The sequence below is a fragment of the Leopardus geoffroyi genome, chromosome X (genome assembly GCF_018350155.1).
Source record: "Leopardus geoffroyi isolate Oge1 chromosome X, O.geoffroyi_Oge1_pat1.0, whole genome shotgun sequence".
Classification (NCBI taxonomy): Eukaryota; Metazoa; Chordata; class Mammalia; order Carnivora; family Felidae; genus Leopardus; species Leopardus geoffroyi.
This window is the reverse complement of record NC_059343.1, coordinates 103,603,473-103,628,795: the sequence shown is the minus strand read 5'-3', so window position 1 is coordinate 103,628,795 and position 25,323 is coordinate 103,603,473. Positions and strand designations below refer to the sequence as shown.

Genomic DNA, 25,323 nt, shown 5'->3' with positions numbered 1-25,323 from the left:
CATATATGCATCCTTATATGCATGCATATTTATATAAATATGGTTTTTTTAGCCAGACTCTTAGGCCATTCTTCTGCTCACCTTCAATTTATGCATTTCATCTCCATAGCCAATCTCAGATGATTGGCTCTCTCATCTTAAGAGGCGGACAACTGAAAGATGTAGAATATTATTCTCTATGTAGGACCAAACAAGAGGTGGTGGCTCTAATTAAAGTGTGGGTTAGATGAACTCTTAATGAGCTGTTCAGATTTGGCTTTAGAACTCTGCTTTGCAGGCTCTATCTCCAAAACCAATAGTACTTGAGATGCATTTCTAACATTTGTGGCTCCTGCTGTTTTTGCCTCTGGTGTGCATTATTAGGTTGTGTTCAATGATGGTCCTGTCAAACATTCTAACTTTTTTTTTTTTCTAAAGGGTAGCTAGCCTCCATGCAGTATTAAGACAGTCAACAGTTTCTTTTTTGGAGATAAATTCTTGAGTGAAATAAAGAGATGGAAGGTGAGGGAAGTGGTACATGTTTGAACTGGTAAATGATGGCAAGTGACCTGGGGTATTTTGTATAGATCGACATAAGAACTGGCCTTCTCTAACCATAAATGGGGAGATAGCCTCCTAAAGGCTTCAGTTTGAAGGCAGTTGAGAAGTGAGCAAAGAAGAGCTAAATAATTTCAAAGCCCCTCTTGCTTCCCAGTTCTCTGTGTATCTCACCAAGGCAAAATGCTGCATGTAGGGCAGTTTATTTTTTTAAAGCATTTTTTGCTAACCTCCTTGAAAATCAGCCTGATGGGTATGAAGCCAATTTCTACAGACTTGCTCTGGTATATGTGGCAGAAGAGCCAGAAATACTTTTTTGTAGTCAAGATCTAAGTACTTTCTGAAATGTCTTCCCTTGAAAGATTCTAACTTAGCACTGTTATGGAACCACATGAACACTTGAGCAGAACTATGTCTTTTTTGAGCAACATTAACAATGATGAAAAATGCACATTGGGCAATTAGATTGCAACTAATTAAGAGTACCACTTCAGTCTATTATGAATGATTTATATATGGTATATTGGCTATGGAGATCATTAGTAATAATATAATACTCTATTATTATCATTACAAGGTCACATTGATGATCTTTGTGAAACATGACAATAATGCTATTGACCTACATTTTTTTAAAAAACTGCATTTATATATTTTCTTCTGTCTTCATTTATTGTGTAGAAATTTTAAATTGTTTGTCCTTATTGATGAGATTTTTGCCTCAATATAAAAAAAATAACAGTTGGGATGCCTAGGTGGCTCAGTCAGTTAAGTGTCTGACTGTTGGTTTCGGCTCAGGTCATGATCTCGTGGTTCGTGGGTTCAAGCCCCACATAGGGCTCTGGGCTGACAGTGTGGAGCCTGCTTGGGACTGTCTCTCTCCTTCTCTCTCTGCCCCTCCCCCACTCTCTCAGTCTCTCTGTCAAAACTAAATAAACTTAAAAAATAAAAAAATAATGGGTTTGGGGTTTACTTGATTGATAAATTGGGGCCATAAGGTTAATTGAGTGCCAATCATAAAATATTGGACTACGACAGCTTAAAGTTTTTGTTCTCCAGCGGTGCCTGGGTGGCTCAGTCTTAAGGTTAAGCATCCAACTTTGGCTCAGGTCAAGATCTCACAGTTAGTGAGTTCAAGCCCCATGTGGGGCTCTGTGCTGACAGCTCAGAGCCTGGAGTCAGCTTTGGATTCTGTGTTGCACTTTCTCTCTGTCCCTCCCCTGCTTGTGTGCTGTCACCCTCTCTCTCTCAAAAATAAATAAATAAACTTAAGAAAATCTTTGCAGTTTTTGTTTTCCTTTTTCTTTTGTTTTAATTCACCATACTGCTTTTTCTAAAATGGATTTTTTGAAGCTTGTTTTTTGTTTTATTTATTTTTTCAATTTAAATTACAGTTAGTTAACATGCAGTGTAGTATTAGTTTCGGGTATACAGGATAGTGATTCAACACTTCCATACGACACCTGGTGCTCATCACAACAAATGGACTCCTTTATACCCATCAACTATTGAACCCATCCCCCCCACCAACCTAAAATGAATTTTTGAAGAATTTAAAACATAGTTTTTTTAATATATGAGTGATATATGTTCATTATAGAAAATTAGAAAATGCAGATACACAGAAAGCAGAAAATCATATATATTTTACATACATATATATCTTTTTTAAGCTGGACTCATATAACTACTTTATAATGTGTTTTTTTGCATTTATCAATATATTGGTAACATTTGTGCGTAAATAATATATGTATCTATACACACATACACATACCACAAACACATGTATATATATATATATGTTTGTGTGTATATATGTATATATATATGTATATATGTGTATATACGTGTATATATGTGTATATACATATATATATGTATATACGTGTGTGTGTGTGTGTGTGTGTGTGTGTGTAGAGAAAGAGATACAGACAGAGGAAGACACAGAGACACAGAGACGTGAAGAAACAACCAACTATGTAAAGGAAAATTTTATATTTCCCCTCTCCCACCTCTTCCAGAGTATAATTTAAAAGCAGCAAATGAAAGTCATAGGTAGAAATTATATGAAATGACAAATCCTAACAATCTCTTATTTAATAGCAGCTTAGTAATCTATCATATGGTTATTCCATGATTTTTTTTAACTGAACTCCAATTATTGGGCATTTAGGCAGTATTTGTTATAAAAAACATCATGACAAAAATTCTTACACATACCTCTTTGTGTACATCTCTGATAATTGCCTTAGAAATGTATACATGCAGAGTAGGCCAAAAAGAATGCATGTTTTTAAGGCTTTTGGTACCTACTGATAAGTTGCCTGCCGTAAATATTGTACCAAGTTACACTACCACTGAAGGACTTTTAAAAGTTCATATGTTAAACATCTATATGACTTCATAGTGGGTACTGTACAAATCAAAGGAAGAAACGTATCTCTCAAGTTGAGTGAAATAGTAGGGATTATTATCAGGTATATTTCCTGCCTTGTTGCTCAGTAGCAAGTGTGGCCTATGGAGACATATAGTAAATTTTATAACTGTCGAATGAAGGAAGTCATGTGGGACATTGGAAAAATGACTGAACCAAAAGTGAAGGGACGTGGATTCTAGTCCTGGCTCTGCCTAGCTGCACACGTGACATTGGTCCAGCCATTTAACCTTTCAGTCTCTGTTTCCTTGGAATTGTTTTGAGGATTAAATAAAATGTGTATAGGAAAGCTTTTGGTAAACCATAAAAGACTATTTTAGTTTAAGAAATTGAAATTACTGTAAATTGTTTATATTGGTGAAAACTCCTTGAAACTGTGGTCATTTCATCTCAAAATGAGTGGTATATTGAATAATAATTGCATGGTATTAAGTTGGGACAGTCTTTGTGGGTGAGAATTCCATTGCCCTCTAGGTATACTTATTGTTAATTAAAAAACTCCTTATTGGCAACATAGTTAATATAATTGTGTGAGGTTTTAAGCAGACCTTTTAGGAAACTGACCCCATTATCCCTTGTGAATTGCAAAATGAAGTCTTATAATCACACCCCCACACCTACTCCTGCCCCAACCCCACATGTGTCTCTTCCTTTCCCTAATAGAAGGACTGCTTTGGATCTGCTTGTACAGATGTTTGAAGGATAATTTGGCCTAATTTGTTTACAGGAATTACAAGGGTGACCTTTATTCAGCTGTCTCCTTTTTGGTTCCAGTAACTTCTGGATCTACCAAGGTATGTGCATTCTACACTGAAATTTACTTTGGGAATTGAACACTTTGTTGCACAATGTGAAAAGAAGGGAATGTTTCACTGTTAAAATCAGTTATGTTCATTGAGTGTCATGTACATGAAACGCATTATTTTAAATTTCTAAAAGCTTACTTAGCCATTGTATAGGTAAGTTTGTGTTTGTACTTCATAATTGAGAGTCTTTGCAAGATCAAATATGCAAGCTTTCCTAAGTATTTGAATGATCCTATGACCTTTTTTATATACAGCTGCTAAAACCAAGAGACTCCTTGACTGATGGGAATATAGGCAAAGTATGTGGGAACAGCAGTGGCTAATGGATGTTTGCAGAACCACTTAGTGCTTCTCACTGACTGCAAATAAGCATGGTATTTCTCCATATCAATGGAAAAAATATTTTCATTCAGAGAATTTTAATGACAAAACAAATATTTGCCTCCTGAAATTAATGTTTTAATTTTTTAGGAAAGTCTCAAGTAAAATATCTGTATTAACGTGGTATTGCATTCATTTATTTACCATTCTGTCCTTCCTTTCATCCATCCATCTACCAGTCTATATGCTCAATAAATATTTATTGAGCAACTACTGGGCAAAAGTTATTGCGTCTTTTCTTTTGGTAAATGTGCCAATGTAGAGAGAATTCACCTGGAGTATTGACAAAGCATTTGCTTCTATATTTAGTCCTCTGGTACATGGAATATGTGAGGAAATGTGGCGAGAAGAGGGAGACTTGGAGATTACTCAAAATCTTCAGTTATCTCAAAGACATCCCTCATTGGCCATCATTCTTATTAAAAATATTGGTCAATGTTCAGTACTTAGTAAGTGAGAAATCGAGAATATTGTTTTTTTTCTTTGCTACCTGTATATTGGTAGCGCTATGCATTATTGTTCAAATATGAATTCTCATCCTAACTTGTAAAAAAGTGAAAAGGACGATCTGAATTTGTGATAAGTCTTTGGAATCACTTTATACTTTCTTTAAAATATAAAACAATGAAAACAATGAAATTACAGGGAAATTACATGAAAAATGAAATCCTTAAAATCTTGGAATTTGTATTGCCAATCGAAAAATACCGTACAGGCATAGTAAGTGGTTTCTTTTTTTCCTTAAATTGGGTTTCAGTGAATTGAGATTAGTCTGTAATGGGAATTTTAAATGGATTTGTCAGTTTTAACTATGCATGTAGCTCTGTTTGCCATTCTTCTTGAGGTACTGCCTTTAAGACAATACTATTGCCAAAAAGTTCAGATCACTATAGGAGAAAAAAAGTATCAGAAAATAAAATGACAGATTAAAAGAGAAACTTAGGAAGGAAGTTGAGATGTTTGCATTTTGTATCATTTGTGGAAATAATGTTCTTAATTTGGAAATTGTGAGTTTGCCAGTTGCATATTATTAACTAAGAGGTATTTTTTTAATACTTAAGGAAGCTTAAATGTGTGAAAAATGATAGTCTTCTTAACCTAAGGTGAATGAATAGATCAGAATGGAGGAAAAATGCCTAACAGGCCAAAAGAATGCACACTTATGAAAATAATTGGCACTAAATATTTAAAAGGTTCAGAGAGCAGCTAGTTTTTTCTCCCTTAGAGAGACAACATGATATACTAGAAAAGCCCTTGCCTGTTAATCAGAAAACTTGGGCTCTGCTCCCGGTCTCATACTAGTGATATGGGCCTCCTCAGGTCACTTTTCCACTCTGAGCCTTGGTTTTCTCATATCTATAATAAAAACTCTGGATAGCTCCAACTTTTTTCCTCCTCAGTCTATGATTTTTAGAAAGCTAAGGGCTCTTCTCAGGTATGCAAAATGGAATGAAGATTGGCCATTCAGTTGGAATACACATACCAGTTGTTAAAAAGATTGCTGCATGTTTAAGTGGTTTAGTGCATTGATAATAGGGCATTTATTTGTTTTATGCTGAAGTAATTGTGTATCCTAACCCTCTGCCCTCCCCCCCCCCACACACACACACCAGTATTGGCATTATAGTAAATCAAGTCAAGTACAAGCAAAGTTAATAGTCTTATTTTCCTCCTTGATAAAAATGCTTAACTTCAGGATGCTGCTGTGCTGCTCCTAAGTGTCTTGAAGTTCAGCAAAACTGTATGTTTTCTTCCTCTTGCAGGGTGGCCATTCTAGGTCAAGCATCTCTCTGTAACTTGGAACCAGCCAAGTGCATAACCCGATGAATTCAGACTCCAGTGCTTTCAATCTGGCACCCTTCATGAGCACTGAGTTCATATTAAAACATTTAAAATATATTCTTCATCTAACATATCACAGCAATAACAGCCAGGGCACTGGACAGTGCATGGGAGCAAATAACCACTTGGAGTTAATGATCTGAGGGGTAGCCAAAGGACCATTGACTCTTCCTAGTCAGTCCTTCATCCCTATACAGGCCTATTCCTTGATGCCAAGCCTTCAATATTTTTCTGTCTCACATCAGGGTGAGTAGTGGCCATAAATACTAGCATTTAATACATAATAATGAGATGTGGTAATGCAATAAAATATCAACAATTCTAGTACTATATAGAGATGGCTATTCTGATCAAATCCAAAAGAAGGAGTGGTAAATGAAGTTCATGAATCATAATACTTTAGAAGTGACTTTCCCTTTATTGATTTGAAATGAAATATAAGTAAGAATTCATATGGTTTAGGGGAGCAGTTCCCTTTTCTTTTTTGCTCCTTATTCTACTGATGAATGATCCGCTAGAAACAATTAAAAAAATGCCTCTGACATCTATTTTAAATAGATTTTTAAAATAGTGTATGTTCAGCTTCCCGTCCTTTTTTAGCACTATATTCAGCTTTGGAGATATATACAGCTCTGACCTAAGTAACAAATACAACTCTACAAATGTTTCCCTCCACCCCCCCCCCAGAAGAAGCATTTTTCACTTATTTATTACTGTGACAAACAATAAATTTCTACAACATGCCAGGTATGGTGCTAGGTGCTGGGGAAACAAAAATCAATAAGGGCATGGTCCCCAATCACAAGCTCACGGTAGATAGGTGAAACCTGACTTACACACATAGAAATAAAAGAATCAATTTTGGTAGGTGTGGAATGCATATGAGTTTATTTGCTCATGGCATTCATATATATTTTTAATTAAAAACATTCACATATCAGAACCTACCCAATAGGGCAGTTGAGATATATAATCCTGAATATCTCCCCACTCAAAAAGTCTTTGGGAATCACTGGTCATGGTAGGCAGAATGGTCCCCCAAAGACATGCATGTCCTAATCCTTGGAATCTGTGAATATGTTGCATCACATGACAAAGGGTAATTAAGCTTGAAGATGGAATTAAGGTTGCTTATTCAGCTGACCTTAAAATAGGAAGGCTATTCTGGTTAACTGGGTGAACCCGTTGTAATCACAAGGGTCCTTAAAAACGTGAGAGAACATTGCTGGCTTTGAAGACAGTGTCTATGAGTTGAGGATTGGGAGGTAGCCTTTCCAAGCTGGAAAGGGTAAAGAAAAGGATTATCCCCTACAGTCTCTAGAAGGGGATGTAGCCCTGCCAACACTTTTACCATAGTCCATCAAGACCCACTTCATACTTCTGACTCTCAGAAATGGAAGATAAATCTGTGTTGTTTTATGCCACCAAGTCTGTAGTAGTTTATTATAGTGGCAATAGAGAACTAGTACACTAAGGTTTACCCATTACAGAAAATTTGCAGCAAAGTCTCTAGGTAGCAGTCATGATTGCTGAAAGGCATGGTTTATTCTGATCTTGGTGCACAGGGATATTTGTCTACTGACCCTTTTTTTCCCCTGGATATCTATTACCAGGCCCCTCCATTAGAAGTACAAGCATTTATGAGATCCCTAAAATCCCACCAACAGTCTCAGGGAGAATATAGCACTTTTCCTCTCTCCTTGTATGAACCACTTTTGTCCCTTTACACCATCCCCTTGCCCCCCCCCCCCCATCTCTCTGCATTGATGTCTAGAATGCAAAGTTCGTGGATAGGTGAAAAGTAGAAAAATTTTCTTTCTTTCATGGGACACTTATAGGCACTACTGTCCCAATAAATTATCCTGACAAGGGTTTTATGACAAGCATAAAGTTGAGAATTGAATATAGTATGAAACAGAAGTGTCAAGCTAGTGGCCTACTGCTCAGGATCAGTCCTCAGATATGTTTTGTTTGCAACCCAGGGCTCTTCTTTGTCTCTTTTCCCTCCCCACCCTCCCTTTCCTTTTATTTAAATGCTTACAGCTTGAGTATACCCTGTTCAGTTCCACAGTGTCTGCAACCCCCCTTTGTCTTAGTCCTTGCTTACCTGACTCATGTGTTATGAGTCTGATTCCTGTTCTGTAGAGGTTAAGTGCATATGCTTTCAGGTTTAAGTAGATAAAATGATCCAATTCTGGCCACATAATTTGCTGTACAACTTGGGCAAGTAGATTAAATATAATCCTTCTAAACTTCTGTCTCTTCATCTTTAAAATGGGCATTTTTACCCCATTTTCACTTACCATGGTGAGCACTGAGCAACGTATGGAATTATTGAATCATTATATTGTACCCTTGAAACTAATATAATACTGTGTGCTAATTATACTTTAAAATAAAATAAAATAAAATAAAATAAAATAAAATGGGTAATAATTAAACCTCATACCTCATAAACTTGTGAGTCTTAAGATGGCACTTTGCACAGTGATTTGCATAGAACATAGTACATGCTTGTAAAGATCAGCTATCACTCTCTCTACTATTATTGTCACTGTCAGAGCACAGAGGGACATTAATCAATTCCATCTAGTAGAGGGATGAGAAGCAGGCATCTGAAAAGGCTTTGTGTAGAAGGTAATGCTGGTATTATGGGAGTCATCCTTTAAGTGTGGACTGGTAGCGGCTAAGGAGCAGCAGTCATCCCATGAACAAATGGCAAGAATGGGCAGATGTTCTAAGCAGAAGAAGCAGTGGCACAGAAACACCAAATGGCCCTGGTCTCTTAGGGGAGCTGCAGTCTTTCTATACAGGTGAACAGTGACATGGAAGGGAAGCATGAGAAAAGATAAGGCCTGAAGAGGTAGGCTCGAGACAGATGAAGAGGGACTTCTGTGTCCCAAGGAACATCTCCTTTCTCTTGTTGGCCAGCGGTTTTGTAAAGCTACTTGTGAAATTTGAAGTGTGGTGTACTACCCACTGAGCCTCTTGTCATGGTAGGCAGAATGGCCCCCCAAAGATGCCCATATTCACCTAGGAACACAGTTTAAACACCATTTCTATAGGCATGGAGGAACAAGGGAAGGATTTTAATAATCACATTTATGATACAGAGGGTTCACTCTGGTGATAGTATAAAGAATGGATTGGAAGATGCAATATTGACGGCCAGAAAACCAATTAAGAGACTATTGCTATAGGCCAGATACGAGAGGATGAGGGCCAGGTGGCAGTTGACAATGGGAATAATGATAAAGGGATGGATTTGAACAATGGTTCTCAAACTTGAGTGTGTATGAGAATCCCTTGGAGGGCTTGTTAAGTTGCAAATTGCTAGACACTTCACTTCCCTGGAGCAGTTTCTGTTTTCGGTTGGTCTGGGGTGAGGCCCAAGAATTTGTATTTCTAGCAAGTTTCAGGGAATGCTGATGCCTCTGGTCCAGGGACTACAGTTTGAGAACCTTGAGATTTGACATATGCTGATAGGCATGAGTCATTCATTAGATAGAAGAAGTAAGAGAAAGGTTTCGGGCTTGAGAGACTGGGTAGATGATGACACCATTCAGTGTTACTGATTTCAAATTTAAGGTGAATTGAAAAAAAATTTTCATGACCCCTAGGGTCAGCTAAAAATCTTTACACATGATTTGTAATCAGATCCTGGGCCCTTTTCTGGATATCTTGACTGTTCTTTTGTAATGGTTTCTCCTACCCCAGCCCTACCTCCACCCTACTTCCATTCATCTGCTTTGGTGCCATTCACTTGCAAGGAGTGAAAGCACAGGCTTTGGCCTTGGTGGGGGAAAATAGAGGGCATAGGTGAGGATAATGAGTTCCATTTTATACCTGTTGAATTTGAGGATCCTATGGAACATTTAAATGAGATAATCTCAAAAAAATAATTGAAGATTCAGTTTTTGTTTGTTCTTAAGAAAAGTGTATCTTCCTATTTCAGTTTGGTCATCATCTCCTCTTTATGCAAAATCAGAATAGTCGAGATATAGGTACAGATGTAGTTATATTCAGCTTTAGTATATTTACAGTTAGTCCTCTAAGGATTTCTGAGTGTTAAATTTTCTCATAGCTGACAATCATCCTTTTTATAGTATAGATCAGTGAATCCAAAACATGTTCATTTTAAAATTCCCCTTGAACATTCCAGTGACCTAACTTTCTCTACTGCTTCACCAAAAAGAAAAATCAAAGTATGGCAAAATATCCATGCTGTTAAGTAGGGGAGAGTAAGAGAGTATCATGTAGGTTGCCCTCTTTTCTTTTTTTTCTTTCTTTCTTTTTTTTTTTTTTTTTTTTTTTTTTTGGTGTGTGTGTGTGTGTATGTGTGTGTGTGTGTGTGGTCTATTTCAGTCACGGTCAGATTTTACACCAAACCACAATCTACCTCTCTAAGTGTGAGAGTAGGCAAAGAAAAGATCTTACAACTGGATCAAGTACCTACTGTGCAGTGTTGCGATGAGGACTAAAACAGGGCCTGTTAGACTTTAGGGGAGCAGTAGCAGTGGATACCAAGCAAGAAGAATTAAATTGATAGACTTGATTTTGTTGCAAGAAGGGCAGTTGTACAGGTAAGCTGAACTTTTCTGTCTTATGGTGTCTCCTTACAGATGAGATGATAGATAGTTTGGTAGGTCAGTAGATTGACATATTGATAACTGGTAGATTGATATATTGGTGGATAGATATCCATAGATATGGATTCTCAATTAACTCGTCAGCTTATACTTCCATGAAACTGTAGAATCATCTTAATGTGTGGGCAGAAATATGGTAAGATGGTCAATTATAGCCATCACTGCCATATACTTCCTTGAAAAGATACATTTAACTGTGCCACCATTCTCTTTTGGAGTCTCCTAATCTTAGTGACTGATTACATACTTGTGTTTTGTGGATAGGACAGTCATTCATACACTTCTATCTGCAAGACACATAATGAACCTTAACTTGTAGATTCCATTCATTTTCTTGTAGCATTTAGCTCTGATATTCTAAGGAAAATGGAAGCACTGCTCAGTTGGTATTTATGCCTCTACCTTAGGGGGGAATAACACAGAAAAAACAACCATAAAACTGAAAACAAAGCCTTAGACTTTTGCTATTTATAGATAAGCCATAATCTGAAATGCATCCATATTTGCCAACAAGAAGTCCAACATTAGACGTTTAGGAAATGGGTTCAGAGTTCATTGAAATCACTCTTGTGGTTTCTGGAAAATCTCTCTGAGAAGATCTTTAGGAGTGTTATTTCAGCCCCATGATATTGCTACCCTTACAGCTGAGTGCAGCAAAGTTTCTTTTGGGTGAGGCAAAGTCCAGCCCTTCCATTTCACCTTAATAAATTTGAAATCACTATTTCTTCAGCCTAACACACTTCCAAAGTATATTCAGAATCACTATATATTCTTTTTGAAAACAGCTAAAGAAAAATGAAAAACAATGGCAAAAATTCTGAAGTAAGTACAAAGGGGTAGTGTAATCCCATGCCATGTGGCATGCTATCTGAAGTAGCCAGGGTCTTTTCTATAGGATAGACATTGAATTGGTGACCTTCAAATATTGTCCTATTTTTGCTAGATGTCTGACAAATGTCAGATGAAACTGTTCGACTTGCATGAATTTAAATGGCTGTTTCTGAGAACCCATCAGCTACCTATTTTATCCCAGACTTATGTGTACTACTGCATGCGAACTTCAATTTTAAAAGATACATTTTAATTGACGTGGCTAACTGTCACTGTGTGTGATAGATGACTGATTTTGTTCTCTTCTTATTTGCAAAATTCTCAGCTGGTTAAATGGGGTGGGTATAATTCGTAATGTATGATGTAAACCTTCAGTGATAAATTAGTATAAATAATACAAGTTTCCAGTGTCCTTTGTAATTTTATTTAATTTTACCCAGTGCTTTGTTCAAAAGCACCTTGATTGATGCTTGGATATTTTGTGTACTGTGTGTGAACACAAAATGAAATATGCACTTATGGGCATGCCCTGATCTAAGCTTATGTTCACATACTGTATGATGTGAGAGTGCCATTCATGAGTACTAATTTGCACCAAGCTTATAGTTCTAATCATAGCACACAAAGTTACTATTCATTTTACTGTTCACAATAGTTTGAGGAGGCAGAGGAAGGAGCTCAAAGAAGACTGGTAATTCTAATAAAGGCTGATTTCCAGTTAAGTACATTTTTGGAAGTCATTTTGTCATCTGGTAAACACACGATGCTTATTCCTTCAGACGGATGAAATATTCATTAGAAAGAGAAGTAAGGAAATCACAGTACTATTAAAGAATAGCAAGGGAGTGGGAGACCTGTCAAGAATATTCTGACCCCAGGAAAAAGAAATCAGAATTGCCACAGAGAGGGACTACAGAATGCAAACTTTTAAAAAGGTTATTTCCATAAAGTCTGAGGAAATCTTGGCCTCCATTAAGATTTTTGTCCCTGAGAGCCTAAACTGTAAGTATGGTATCTGCTTTGTCTGCAGAATAAAAAAGGAGATCTTCACTTAATCATTATCCTGGGAGCTGAACATCCTGCTACATTTGAATAAAAATGCCTACTTCATTACTGATCGGAACACAGAGTTCGGTGTACCAAATGATTTACGGCAGAGCTTACTGACAGGGCTACCTTATAAATGAACGGGCCATTTTAAAGAATACTAGTTGTTAATGTGTTTACTATCAAAGGAAGTCATGCTCACAATAATGCCCACAGATTCGAAGAGATTGACCAAATGAGCGCTGTCTATTAAAAAAAAACAACAGTTCTATTACACCTTGAGCTAAAATGGAAAGCCATGACGTGGAAAATAGAACTCTGGTGTGTCGACAAGTACCTTCGGTTGTTTTCTCTAGTGAAATCTCTTAAGGATGTTGAGAAACAGTTATTCTATGGAATAACTGAGCTGCACAGGACCTTGAGAAATCATTTGCTCTAAGCCTCTGCTTTCAAGCATCTGAATGTCTACACAAAGGGTCAGGGAGTCCTGTCATCAGTGCTGAGCGTAGAATTCCTTATTTAGCAAATACATACAGTGTTTACATGTCAGGTACTGTTCTAAGTACTTTATAAACATGAACTGGGCAAATCTGTCACAGCGCTGATTTCTTTTTTCTCCTTATTTTTTCTCTCTGTATCTTTTCCTGTTCCCCTTTTCCACTACTTGTTTCTTGGTTTTGCTATTGGCTGGCCCTCCAGTGTAATGAGGCTACTGAACTCTAGTGTAAGCCCTTGTTTTCCTCATTGCTTCTAAGAATGTCATGGAATTTAAGTCAAATTTCTTATAGAAATCAAAATAGCTTATCTTGCCATTTTGCCTTCATCTCTGCAACTTGTCATTTTATCATGGATGGAAATAAAATTGGCCTAGAAAAATTTGATATCTGCATAGCATTGATAGTCATTTCTGGTGTTTGAAGATCATTTCTTTAATGATAGTACTTTGGATAAGACTAGAATTGGAATGGGGATTGCATATCGACCATTCTTCAAATAATAATTTCCCATTCAAAATTTCCAGTTTGCCAAACCACATGAGAATTATCTATGTTATTTTTTTTCTCATTCTCGACATTTGGCAAAAGAAGATGAATATACTTTCTTCATTTTATATTTTCTCTTCTCATTCTTGACTTTGTGGTTTTTAGTTTATAAATGTTGAAGGTCTTTGTAAATGACTTCTCACCTGTTCTTTCAGTTTTCTGTCTAGGATGTAGATAATCCTATGTGACATACTTGTATTTTAAATAATAGTAGACAATTTAGTTTTTAGCTTACTTTAAAAAAATTCTATATGCTTTTGTGTTGCCAATTGATGTGTGCATGTATGTGAGAGCGAGATCTAGCAAGTTATAAACAATTGCTTTATGCCAAGAACTGTTCTATTCGTTTTAAACTGGTTATCTCACTTAATCCCCACAATAACTTTATGAAGTCTGTACTGTTATCTCCAATTTTAAGGGTTAGAAGACTGAGGCCAAGAGAGGTTAAGTAATTTGGCTAAGGTTACTAAGTAAGTTGCATGGCCAGTATTCAAATACTGTTCTGGCTACTTAAAAAAAAAATCTTTTTTAATGTATATTTATTTTTGAGAGGGAGAGAGAGAGACAGAGTATGAACAAGGGAGGTGCAAAGAAAGAGGGAGACACAGAAGCAGGCTTCAGGCTCTGAGCTGTCAGCACAGAGCTTGATGTGGGGCTCGAACTCACAAACTGCGAGATCATGACCTGAGCCAAGTCGGATGTTCAACCGACTGAGCCACCCAGGTGTCCCGACTACTATTTTCTTATGCCTCTATTTGTTACTAAATCCATGAAGAGAAGAATTCTGTTTTTTTTTTTTAATCTGACTTGTCTTTATTGTTTGGGTGCCCAAATTTAGGAATTCCTAAGTTAAGTCTTCTGAATCTTGTACTGGACCTTTGGATATGGCAGCAGAATTTCAGACTTCTGCACAGAGAGTGTTCTTATTGTGGAATACCTCAACTAAATGATCCTAAGGTGACCCCTCTAAAGAATGATTCAGTAGATATGGTCTAAAATATAATCTAAAAATGTTTGCAATACCCAAAAATAAATAGATAGATAAGGTAAATCGGAGAAAGCTGATTTTCTGGTATCCCCTAATCCTGTGCCTATCCATATCACCATTCTGAGAAGAACTTGTCTTCTCTTTGTCTGATATCAGTGTTGTTCACTTCCTATGAATCTTCCTTGAGAAAAGAAAATGGAGATTTCTTCCTGGATAATTTTCTGTTTTCTATACTCAAACTGTGGATATACTCGAGATCCATTATTTGTTTTTCTCCCTCTACCTTTTCTTCCTTCAGGATTTCATTTAGATTTACGACTCTAACTGGTATTTGTTACAAAAGGGAGTTTTAAGGGATACCTGGGTGACTCAGTCAGTTGTGTCCAACTCTTGATTTCGACTCAGGTCATGATCTCACAGTTCCTGGGTTCGAGCCCCGCATTGGGCTCTGTGCTGACAGCATGGAGGCTGCTTGGGATCTTCTCTCTCCCTCTCTCTCTGCCCTTCCCCTGCTCTCTCTCTCTTTTTCTCAAATAGATAAACTTGAAAAAAAAAAAGAAAACTTATTTCTTTCACTGTAGTCCTATATCTCCAACTTCTTGCCACATGTGTACCCTTGGATTTTCTGCTGATAATCTGAAATTTATCATGTTTCTAAAGGTGAACACAACTTCTTTCCAAGGTTGGATCCCCTGTCTACCTTCTCAGTTTCTGTCAGTGATGCCATAATTCTCCCAGCTCCCCAGGCTTAAAACCTTGAGTTTTCTTTGCCCACTTCTTGTACTTTGCATTCTGTGTATAATCTGTCATTCTGTCCCGTCATTGCTTTGTAACGTCTTTCACTTTCCTCCTTTCTTTTTCTGTACCACTGCCAGGAGCTTTACCTCTAGTTTAGACAGTTAAATATCTCACACATTAATTCCCTCCTAACAGTGTATTTTCTTGCCCATGGCAGGGACTTGGTGTATTCTGGTCTGTGATTGATTGAGGAGCATGTTCCCTCCTACCTACAGTGGCAATGAGCAAATCACTTTTGGAACCAGATTTTTTGGGGTCTGTCTTTTCCTCCATGTGTGCAGTATCCCTTTTGTATCCAGGTGTATATACCTTATTAGGGTCAGTATTCTAGATTTGTCTTTCATGAGCTAGTAGGAGGAAATGGATCCTGAATTAATGACTTCTAGTGCTTTAGAAGGATAGTCTGTACTTTTTATCCGGTGAGGGTGAGGTAGTAAGTTCCATGATGATGGAGACGAAGTAGGCTTGGTTTACTGCCAGATCCCAGCACCTAGCTCTGTACCTAGCATGTAGCAGGTATTTCCAAATGCATGTTGGATGAATTAGTGTATAAATGCAATGATGGTGATAACTATGTTGTCCCCAAAACAGGAGAACGAAAGTCTCCTGATGACTTGTCTCATTCCCTCTAATATATTAGACTGAGGGGATTACACCCAACATACTGAGATTTTTCCACATATTCCTGTATTTAAGGCAATAATTGAATATTTAAGTTAGGGGCGCCTGGATGGCTCAGTCGGTTAAGCTTCGAACTTGGGCTCAGGTCATGATCTCACAGCTCGTGGGTTTGAGTCCCGCATTGGGCTCTGTGCTGACAGCTCAGACAGAGCCTGGAGCCTGCTTCAGATTCTGTGTCTCCCTCTGTATGCCCCTCCCCTGCTCATGCTCCCTCTCTCTCTGTCTCTCAAATATAAAATAAAACATAAAAAAAGTTACATCCGTGCTAAATTATGCTTCTTGTGGGATATCATGGCATGATTCTACTTGGGCACCACAAATTATATTGATGGGGTGAAATGTGTTTTCATGTCTGTTTGTAAAATGTGGAATATTATTGAATTACTTTAAGTGTCATGTTTGAGATGAGTTTAGGCTGGTTTCTTTGGGTTTGACACATTTCAGTCTGTCATCCTGTCCTTAGAGATGTTGAAAATTAAATGGGAATACTTAAATAATTTAATTTATAAGCTTGCTTACAGCTATGTGGTTTATCAAGCCAGATGTCGGTAGCCTCACTTTCTTGCAGCTCAGATGCTGCCAGACATAAATTAAAATTGTCTGCATATCGGGGATTAGCATGTAAAAAAGGAAGACACTTTCAGATAGCCAGTCTCAGTGTAGTCTCTGTTGGGCATTGCCATTTTTTCAAACCATTGGCTCCTTTTGAAAAAAAGAAGAAAAGAGTGTACCTCATTCATAAAACAAGCTCAATTATGTTTCTGGGGAAATCCCGTTCCCTGTGCATATGATGATGTAACCCACTTCTCTTATAACACAAAGTCTATAATAGAAATGTTATTCTAGTTTCATGTCTCCCCCTCCCCAGAAGCCATTTTCTGATGTTGTTGAAATGCAATCGGCGTACTCAAGTTTTTATGGCTATACTGTCAACATTTCCAGTTTCTCCTTTAAAAATTGGTCTAGACAATGTTTTAGCAGGGTGTTTTTCCTAGCAAGAAAGTAAGCATCTGACTTAGTCTTCCCCTCACACAAATAGAAAACAAACAGTCTTTGTGTAATTTAAACGAGGTTGTAGGAGATGACTCCAGGCGATAGGAACTGACGAGGAAGGCTGTCTCCCAGCTCTGCCCACATTCACTGTGGAGCTTTGGGTAAGTCAGTTGCTCTATCTGGGTTTATTTCTTCTTACAGAAAATGAGGAGTTAAGGCTGAATCATCTCTCAGTGCCCTTGCATGCTCTAGAATTCTTTGAGATGTTTTAAAGTGTTAGGCAGCCTTTATTTCAACTTTTTGCATTATTATATTCTTTCCATCCTTTAAGGCCCATGAAATATTCCGAGCTGCATGCCTCCAAGTGGACTTTTTTGAATTCCTATAGCATTTGTATAGTTAGAATGCAGAGTTTTTCATGTTGGTGCAGTCATATTCTTTTTTGCACATTAAAATTTTTTCTGCAACTACTGAGGGTCTTGACTTTAGGAACAATGTCTTAAACCTCTCCCATTTCCTTCATTAAATCTGTTACATTATGAATTACATAGAATTATCACTTGATTTGGATGAGATGCGAATCACTCCTCACCTGGATTGAAAGAATTTGGAATGTAAACAAAGAGAGCCTCTTTTCATGAGACGCTGATTCATTTGGTAGCGAAAAAAGAGTATAGAGGCCACCTGTGAAATTATTACCGTAAAACCCTTATATTGAAGTAACATCCCAGTCAAAAAGAATATTTTCTGGGTCTTTAGATCTGGGGATTCCATTTGCGAGAAGCAAGTCCCTATTTGGCAGAAAAGAGCTATTTTGGTCATTTTTCTTTTCGGGGCTCCTAATAATCAATTTTCTACTCCAATCCAGCCCACATAAATTGAGCACACACTGTGCGTCATGTACTGTGATGTTCACTGTGATGGGCTGTAGGAAGATTGATAGGACAGGATTTGTGCCCTTGAGGGGTTCACAGTGTAGAAGTTGGGGTCTAGTTGACAGAGAAAGAAGCAAAGCCCCCTGTAGTACAATGCAATAAGCACAGTAATAGAGGCATGTATGAAGTGATATGGAATCCCAAACAAGGAAGATTCTGGCTGTATCTCATGTTTTATATCTAGGAATATACTACAGGAAGATGATGTTTATTTAGGCTTTAGAAAATGACTGGGAACTTGGCTGTTAGGAAAGGCAGGGAAGTGAATCTAAGGTGGATATATTAAAAGAAGTAAAAGCATACAGGCATGCAATCTATGGTATGTCTGAGGGACCATCTGGGTTGGCTAAATTATAGGATGGTTAGGGAAAACATTTCAGAAGAATGGACTGGAGTAGCAGGCCAGCTTCCTAGCTCATTACTGACCATCCAAGTTCATTTAATTCACTAGAGGATATATATCCTTGAGCATTTTCTAAAAGTAATGAAGGCCACGGGGTGGGGGAGACCATGTACAAGAACAGCTTGTTGTGGAAATATATTCCTTTTGCCAGCAGTTTTTCAGAATTAACTTCTTCAACTGCCCTGTGTATTCACGACAGGTTTTCTTTTCTTTCCTTTCCTTTCTTTCTCCCTTTCTTTCTTTCTTTCTTTCTTTCTCTCTTTCTTTCTTTCTTTCTTTCTTTCTTTCTTTCTTTCTGTCTTCTGTTTTCTCTTGCATGGGTAATAGGAATGATGAGATTGTCTTAATTCATTTCATGACTAATTAAAATAGAAAAAAAACCCTGAGTAAGCATCTGAAACCGAAATCTTAACAACTGCCCCCTCGCAGTAGGCAGCAACACAGACAGCTGACACTACATTGCATTCAGGCTTGGATACAGGAAACTTCTTTAGCAAGTTTGGAATGTGGACCTTACTTTCTTGTGTACTTTTTCAAGTCTCAGTGGTGAATGTCTCCTGTTCCCTCAGGCAACCAGGGAATGTACATTTACCCTCTTCCTTTGCGTCTACTCCATGGAAAACAGAAAGCCTATTCAGAAAAGGATCTGACAAACTTAGTCATTTGGAACCCTGAGAGACTTAAGGCTTCCTGGTATGATCTGCCAGTGCTGTTTGCATTTGAGCAAGGGAAGAAGGCCTTGCTTAACTCGAGAGGCTTTAGAATTTCCTGGTAGCTACTACCTCAGCATTGAGAACAAGTCACTGATAACACTTCATGCCCCTTTATCTTGTCCAGTAACAGTAAGCTACTTGAAGTCTGATATTTCTTGCAAGTAAAATGAGAATAAAGAGCTAGATTTTGATAATAAAAACAGAATGAAGGATTGGATTTTCCATGCTATTTCCCACTTTTACTGTTTCCTTTTACAATAATGAAGAAACAATATTCTAGCTAGAGAAAAAAAGAAGAGTGAGAATGAAAACAAATAAAAAGACCGGCTTCTCTTACATATTGTGGAGTTTAAGAAACTGGTTTTTGATTGGCAAGGAGAGTGTTAAGGTTTTGAACAGAAACTTAGCTATTAAAAGAACTGTATTTTACATAAGCAAATTAGCATGGGCTCAGGGTGTTTAGTTTTGAGATAAAACTAAATCTATTAAAAACTATCTGAGGGTCAGATTGTTTCTCAGTTCTTTTAAAAGCGAAGCCATAGCCTGACTGAGAAGCAAATTAAGAAGAGGGAAAATAATTCTGATTTATACCAGCCATGTGTGGCCACCATAACCAGTTTGTTAGTCAGTTCATTGTAATTGGATTTCTGAATTATTTTTTTTCATCCTACATTATTGCCATCTTTAAAAGGAATGTGGTCATTTTTCAGCTTCATGCATTGATAAGTAGGTACACAACTCGCACTGTTTTTCATGTGTGTCTAATTTTTGCCACTCTGCTAAAAAATATGTGACAAAACAGAAGTCAGTATACTGCCTTTTACTTCCTCAGTAGAAAACAGTTTCAGCAGGAGGTACAGTATAATACCTGGTGCTCACATGTAGAAACTGTTTCAGCCAGGCACTGAGAGAGAAGCAAAGCAAAAGATGTGTTTTCTTCCCTCAAGATGCTTATCCTCTAGGATGAGAAATATTATCTGTACAAAGGCAGGCTATATTGATTTTCTATGGCTCTGTCACAAATGATCACAAACTGAGAGGCTTAAAGCAATACCAATTTATTATCTCAATTTCTGTAAGTCAGACATCTGGGCATGACTTAGAAGATTTCTCTGCTCAGAGTCTCACAGAGCTACAGTCAAGGTGTCCGGTCGTTGGCTGGGCCTGTTCTCATCTGGAAGCTAGACTGGGGAAAGATCCATTTTCAAGTCCCTGAGGTGTTTGGCCGAATTAGTTTCTTTGCAGCTGTAGAATTCATGGCAGTTGGGTTCTCCAAAGCCAGCCATGGAAAGAGAGAGAATCTCTGCTGCTTCAAATCTCTGACTTCAGAAGTGGCCTTAATCCTCTTTAAAAGAGACCCTCCTGAAGATATCAGGCCCACTCAAGATAATCTCTCTTTTGATTAAGCTGAAGCCAACTCATTTAGGGGCCCTAATTATACCTGAAAAATCCCTTTACCTCTTCCATATCCTATTGATTAGAAGCAGATGATAGATGGGGAGAGGGAATTGCATAAGGGCATGACTTACTGGGTATTACCCTAGGATATGTTGGCCACATACAACAAATACTAAATATAAGCATTGACAAAGAAGTACATTGGTACAGACAACAAATCTAAGTGGAAAGTATGTGCAGGGACTGAGGGCACAGAGAAAAAGGGGGATCTGTGTTTGGGTGTGGTTCATTTATTCAGCAGAAGTTTACTATACACTTATCATGTACCAGGCCTTGTGTTAATTTCTGAGACTGAAGTAAATACTGAATGGCAAGTGCCTTAAGTTACTCTTGAACACATAATGTTTATTTCCAGAAGATTCCAGAATCCTATTAGATGTGTTTATCTGAAAAAGAGATACTAAAGAAATAGATGATAATAAATGTCTACTTAATAACCATGAGTTCTTTATATCTTGCTGTGGAGGTACAGTATACACACACACACACACACACACACACACACACACCACACACCTTGGGGTGGAGAATTGTAATGATGAAGGCTAGGGTTTGGAGATCTCAGTATTGAGTCAATTCAGGTGATGCATGTGATGAGCCAAGAAGCTTCTCATATCAGTCAGTGAATTTAATATATCACTTACAGTTTATTTGAATCTTTTTCTACTTATTACCTTATTGGGTCTGAACACCAGCCCTCTCACATACACAGAGCAAAGTCCCACTCCCACTTTACCAAGAAATTCCTCGTGCAGAATTAGAGAAGCATGGTAGTGGAAAACAAATGCTAAAACATAAGTTCTTCCACTCCAGATCCTGGGTTTTCTATATGATACTTATCACTTAACAGAAAGGAAGTAGAATGGAGAAAAAAAATAATAATAGAAAACAAAAGTATTCAGCTTCTCCAAGTTCTAATTTATAATGTAAGATTTCCCTTCTTATTCTGTGTTTGGTGAACGCTTTTTTGGGTCTTGTTCATTTTTAAGCCCCAAATCGTGAGCCTGGAGATCTTTGTGGAGCCAGAGTGTTCATACTCAAGAGTTTATGAAAGTAAAAGTCATTAGCCCTAAAAAGAAATGCCCTTGGACTCACCTAGAGGGACCACTTCCTGGGAATAGGTTCTACTGACAGTTCAAACAAGCTTACTGTTTTCACAATGACTGTAATGTTGTGAACAGTGGTCCATTGGGAGTGAGAATGAAATCACCCAATCATTTCATATGGGCTATTATTGCCCAACAGATAGTTACAGTAATAAATTTCAGGATGCTACTGTGTGCATCCTGATGTTGGGATGTTTGCAGTTCATCCAGTTTGGCCCAAGATTTTGTATTCTTATTACTGTTCAGGCTACTTTAAGCCAAATGTTTAGTCAGTTTAGGATACAGGATTTGCATCCTTACTGTCTACATTCGGGCTTTATATAGTATACCAGAGACACTGCTTGGTTACCTAAAGCTGCCACATCCTGTCGATGGGAGAGTGCGTTGGGCACTAAATCCTGAGAGGAATGGGCATTTGCTTCATATAGGTATCTCACAAGCTAATTGCAGAGAGCCTCTCAGGATTCCATTGCAATGCTTGTTTGTTTTCTGCAGGTGAAACTTGAAGATTAAACAACAGCATCATATCTGACTGAAGCTAGCAGCCTCAAACCAGACTAGTTACGGGGATTTGATTATAGCAAAATGGAATTCAGAATTCCATAGTCTTTTGAATACTACCTGATATGCAATTTTATCTGCCTTTAGTTATTTGTATCTCGTTTCATAGACCCATTAAAGATATACCAAGACTCGCATCCAACCATTTTTGGTAGCCTGTTTCTCCAAAAATCTCTATGGAAGATTAAAGTTTTCTAGTATCTCAATATTTAAGATATAACATACCCATAATGGGCCTTTTGTTTTTACACTATAAGTACATTAGGCTAGTAATTGGGGTCTTTGAATTTTAATTGCTAACTTTATTACTAACTACCTGTGTGACATTGAGAAAGTCACATAACCTCTCTAGGTCTTGGTTTTGTAGTTTATTTCCTGAGGCTATTGTGATGAAAAATAAAGGTAGTGTGCACAAAAAACACTCCAATGAAAATGAAGTGCAGTAGACAAAATAGTTATTAATAATAATAACAAAGGTTGGTAACTTGATTGGCATTGCTATTTACATTAATCATATAAAACTTTTGTAAATGATGTTCACTCCCTAGTGTGAATATGAGCATTTGTAAATTAGCATTGTTTCACTTGAATTTAAATGTCGTTGTTTTCTTTTTTTTAATGTTTATTTTTGAGAGAGTGAGAGTGAGAGCAAGCAGGGGAGGGGCAGAAAGAGAGAGGGAGACACAGAATCCGAAGCAGGCTCCAGGCTCCGAGCTGTCAGCACAGAGCCCAACCCAGGGCCGGAACTCATGAACCACGAGATCATGACCTGAGCCGAAGTCGGATGCTTAACAGACTGAACCACCCAGGCGCCCCTTAAATGTTGTTTTCTAATGAGGTTATAATGTCTTACAGTTATCAGGTGTCAATGAAAGGGGCCAAGTTTTTCAAAGATCCCTAATGACATCTTTTTTACAGAAGGCATTATATGTTATTAGATTCTATTCCCTAATAAGTAGTGTACAAAATGAGGAATAGATATTGATTTGTTCTGCCGGCAATGCTATTATGCATCCATTTGCATTTTTGAAACATGTTCTATCTCAATATATATTATATGTGCAAAACTCGAGGGCCATCAGCACCAAATCATTTGAGTTATTCTTTACTAAAATTATTTTTCCCTCTAATGGTAAGAATTATGGCTCTTGAAGCACCCAGAAAGTAACTCAGGCCAACCATGATGGCTTAGAAAATGTGAATTCTTTATTAGTTTATGGCAGTGACAAAATGTATGGCGCACAAGGAGAAGACAAAATGTTTTCCACAGGAAGTGTCCATGTAATTTTCACTACCTGAGTTCTCTGTTGAAGCAAGGTTAAGCAGTAAGTACAGTGCACTTCCTGAATTGCAGGCCTAGTGGCACCAATCTCTCAAAAGTTGAATAGAAAAGCAGCTTTTGTCTTCTTGCTGTCATTAAAAGCATGTCTGCTTGTCTTCCCCTACCTGTATCCATGGGAGTGTCACCACATCAAGGAACATTCCCTGTCATTGCGTGCCTTTGTGATGCAGGTGCCCATATTTTCCTTTTTCCACTTTTTGTTTCATGCCATGTAGTAAAGCAAATTTAGGCTTCCTATGGAGAAGATAGCTTAAAATGAAATAATGTCTCAGATCTGCATTCACATTTCTCTATGTTAGTGTCTAATGACTTTGTTTTGAGCCCTGGGTATGTTGGCTATTAATAGAGCCAGAGAATATGGCAAAAATCCAACTTCCTCCACATTTCTATTTAATATGCAAAACCAATCCTTCTCCATCCTGTTCTTTCCCGCCTTCTCCTCCTGTGTCTCTTCCATCCTCATAATGGTGTTAAGAATTGGTATAATTTCATTAACTAGAGGTTATGCAAATTAATATAGAAGGTTTCTTTTGATGGCCTAGATAATGTGAACGAGAATCACTTTCTCACTGTAAACTAATCTGTAATGACAGACACTCAATGTCATTTGTGTCACTGACAGCTTTTTATGCTAGCTTTAGCAACCCTTGTCCTACTGAATCAAGTTTGTTTTCTAGTCATAAACATGATATTCAGTCATCAATACCTTTTTGGTAGAAGTTGGATGGAGAAGGTGGTTGGTATTGGATGTAAGCCATACTCTCTTTCCAGAAACTTCCTATACTTAGGCCCAATGCAGGTTGACTCCATTGACTCCTCTGTCTTCAGTGACAGAACAGTGCCAAAAACTATGGTATACTTCTATAAATTAACATTGATTTAGTAGAGAATTAAAGGCACACAGAAAAGCTTTTCCCTGTTATTTACTTAGTGAAGTATAATTGGAAAGGTTGTTATCACACCTCAGGTGCATTCTTAGCCCAATGGAAGAAGTCAGTGAGGCAAGTTCACAAGTGTTCGTGGAGTGGCTACTATGTGCTAGGTACTCAGTTAGGTACTCTGCCAGGTACAAAGCAATAATTTGACACTTCAAGCGTTCACTTTATGTTCTTTAGATTTTAAGTGCAATACAAATTCAGAGAAGAGAAACTCAGTGCAGACTGTAGTACTTATGGATGCCTTTGTAGAGGGGCCGAGGAAAATCTACGGTCTGGAGAGATTGAGAAGAGGAGTGAAAATATTCCATTTGGGCAAAATGACATAATCAAAGCTCAGTGTTTATTTCATAGGCAAGACAACATTATTTGAGGATTTAAAGCAGGAATGCGACATGGTAAAATGGTGTTATGGGAGGGATAGAAAGTGGCTTGAGAGGTAGCATTTTATCATTCAGAAGGGTATCACAGTAAGCTGTACCTATACATTACTTAAACAAATGGCCAGTTTCAGGCTTTGTGTGCACACATGACTGAAATAAGTCAAAGAACTAGTTTTTTGAAATTAACTGACTTGGAACTGTTGTGAAAACAACCAGTTTGATTGAATTCAGTTGTTTCACTCCAAATCAGCTCATTATTACAGAAGCACTATGTGTTAATTACACCCAGAAAAAAATCACTTAAGCTTGTTGTTTCATGGCTTACAGGCAAACCAGCTTGTAGATTACCTAAAAATTTGGCTTTTCAGCTGGAAGTTTCAGTGTTGTGTCGATACAGTCTTTTAAGAGTTGCATAGATATTGGCAGGCAGTACTAAGATATGTTAGAATTACTA

General features: G+C 37.6%; 1 protein-coding gene across 2 annotated transcripts in view; it reads left to right on the top strand.

The window, feature by feature from the left end:
• TENM1 (teneurin transmembrane protein 1) overlaps window positions 1-25,323 on the top strand; it is a 783,454-nt gene that overhangs the window by 13,688 nt on the left and 744,443 nt on the right. For both annotated transcript variants that reach the window (XM_045472379.1, XM_045472378.1), the window contains exon 2: window positions 3,702-3,768. The gene's annotated coding sequence lies outside the window, so the exon portion shown is untranslated. The remainder of the gene's footprint in view (window positions 1-3,701; window positions 3,769-25,323) is intronic.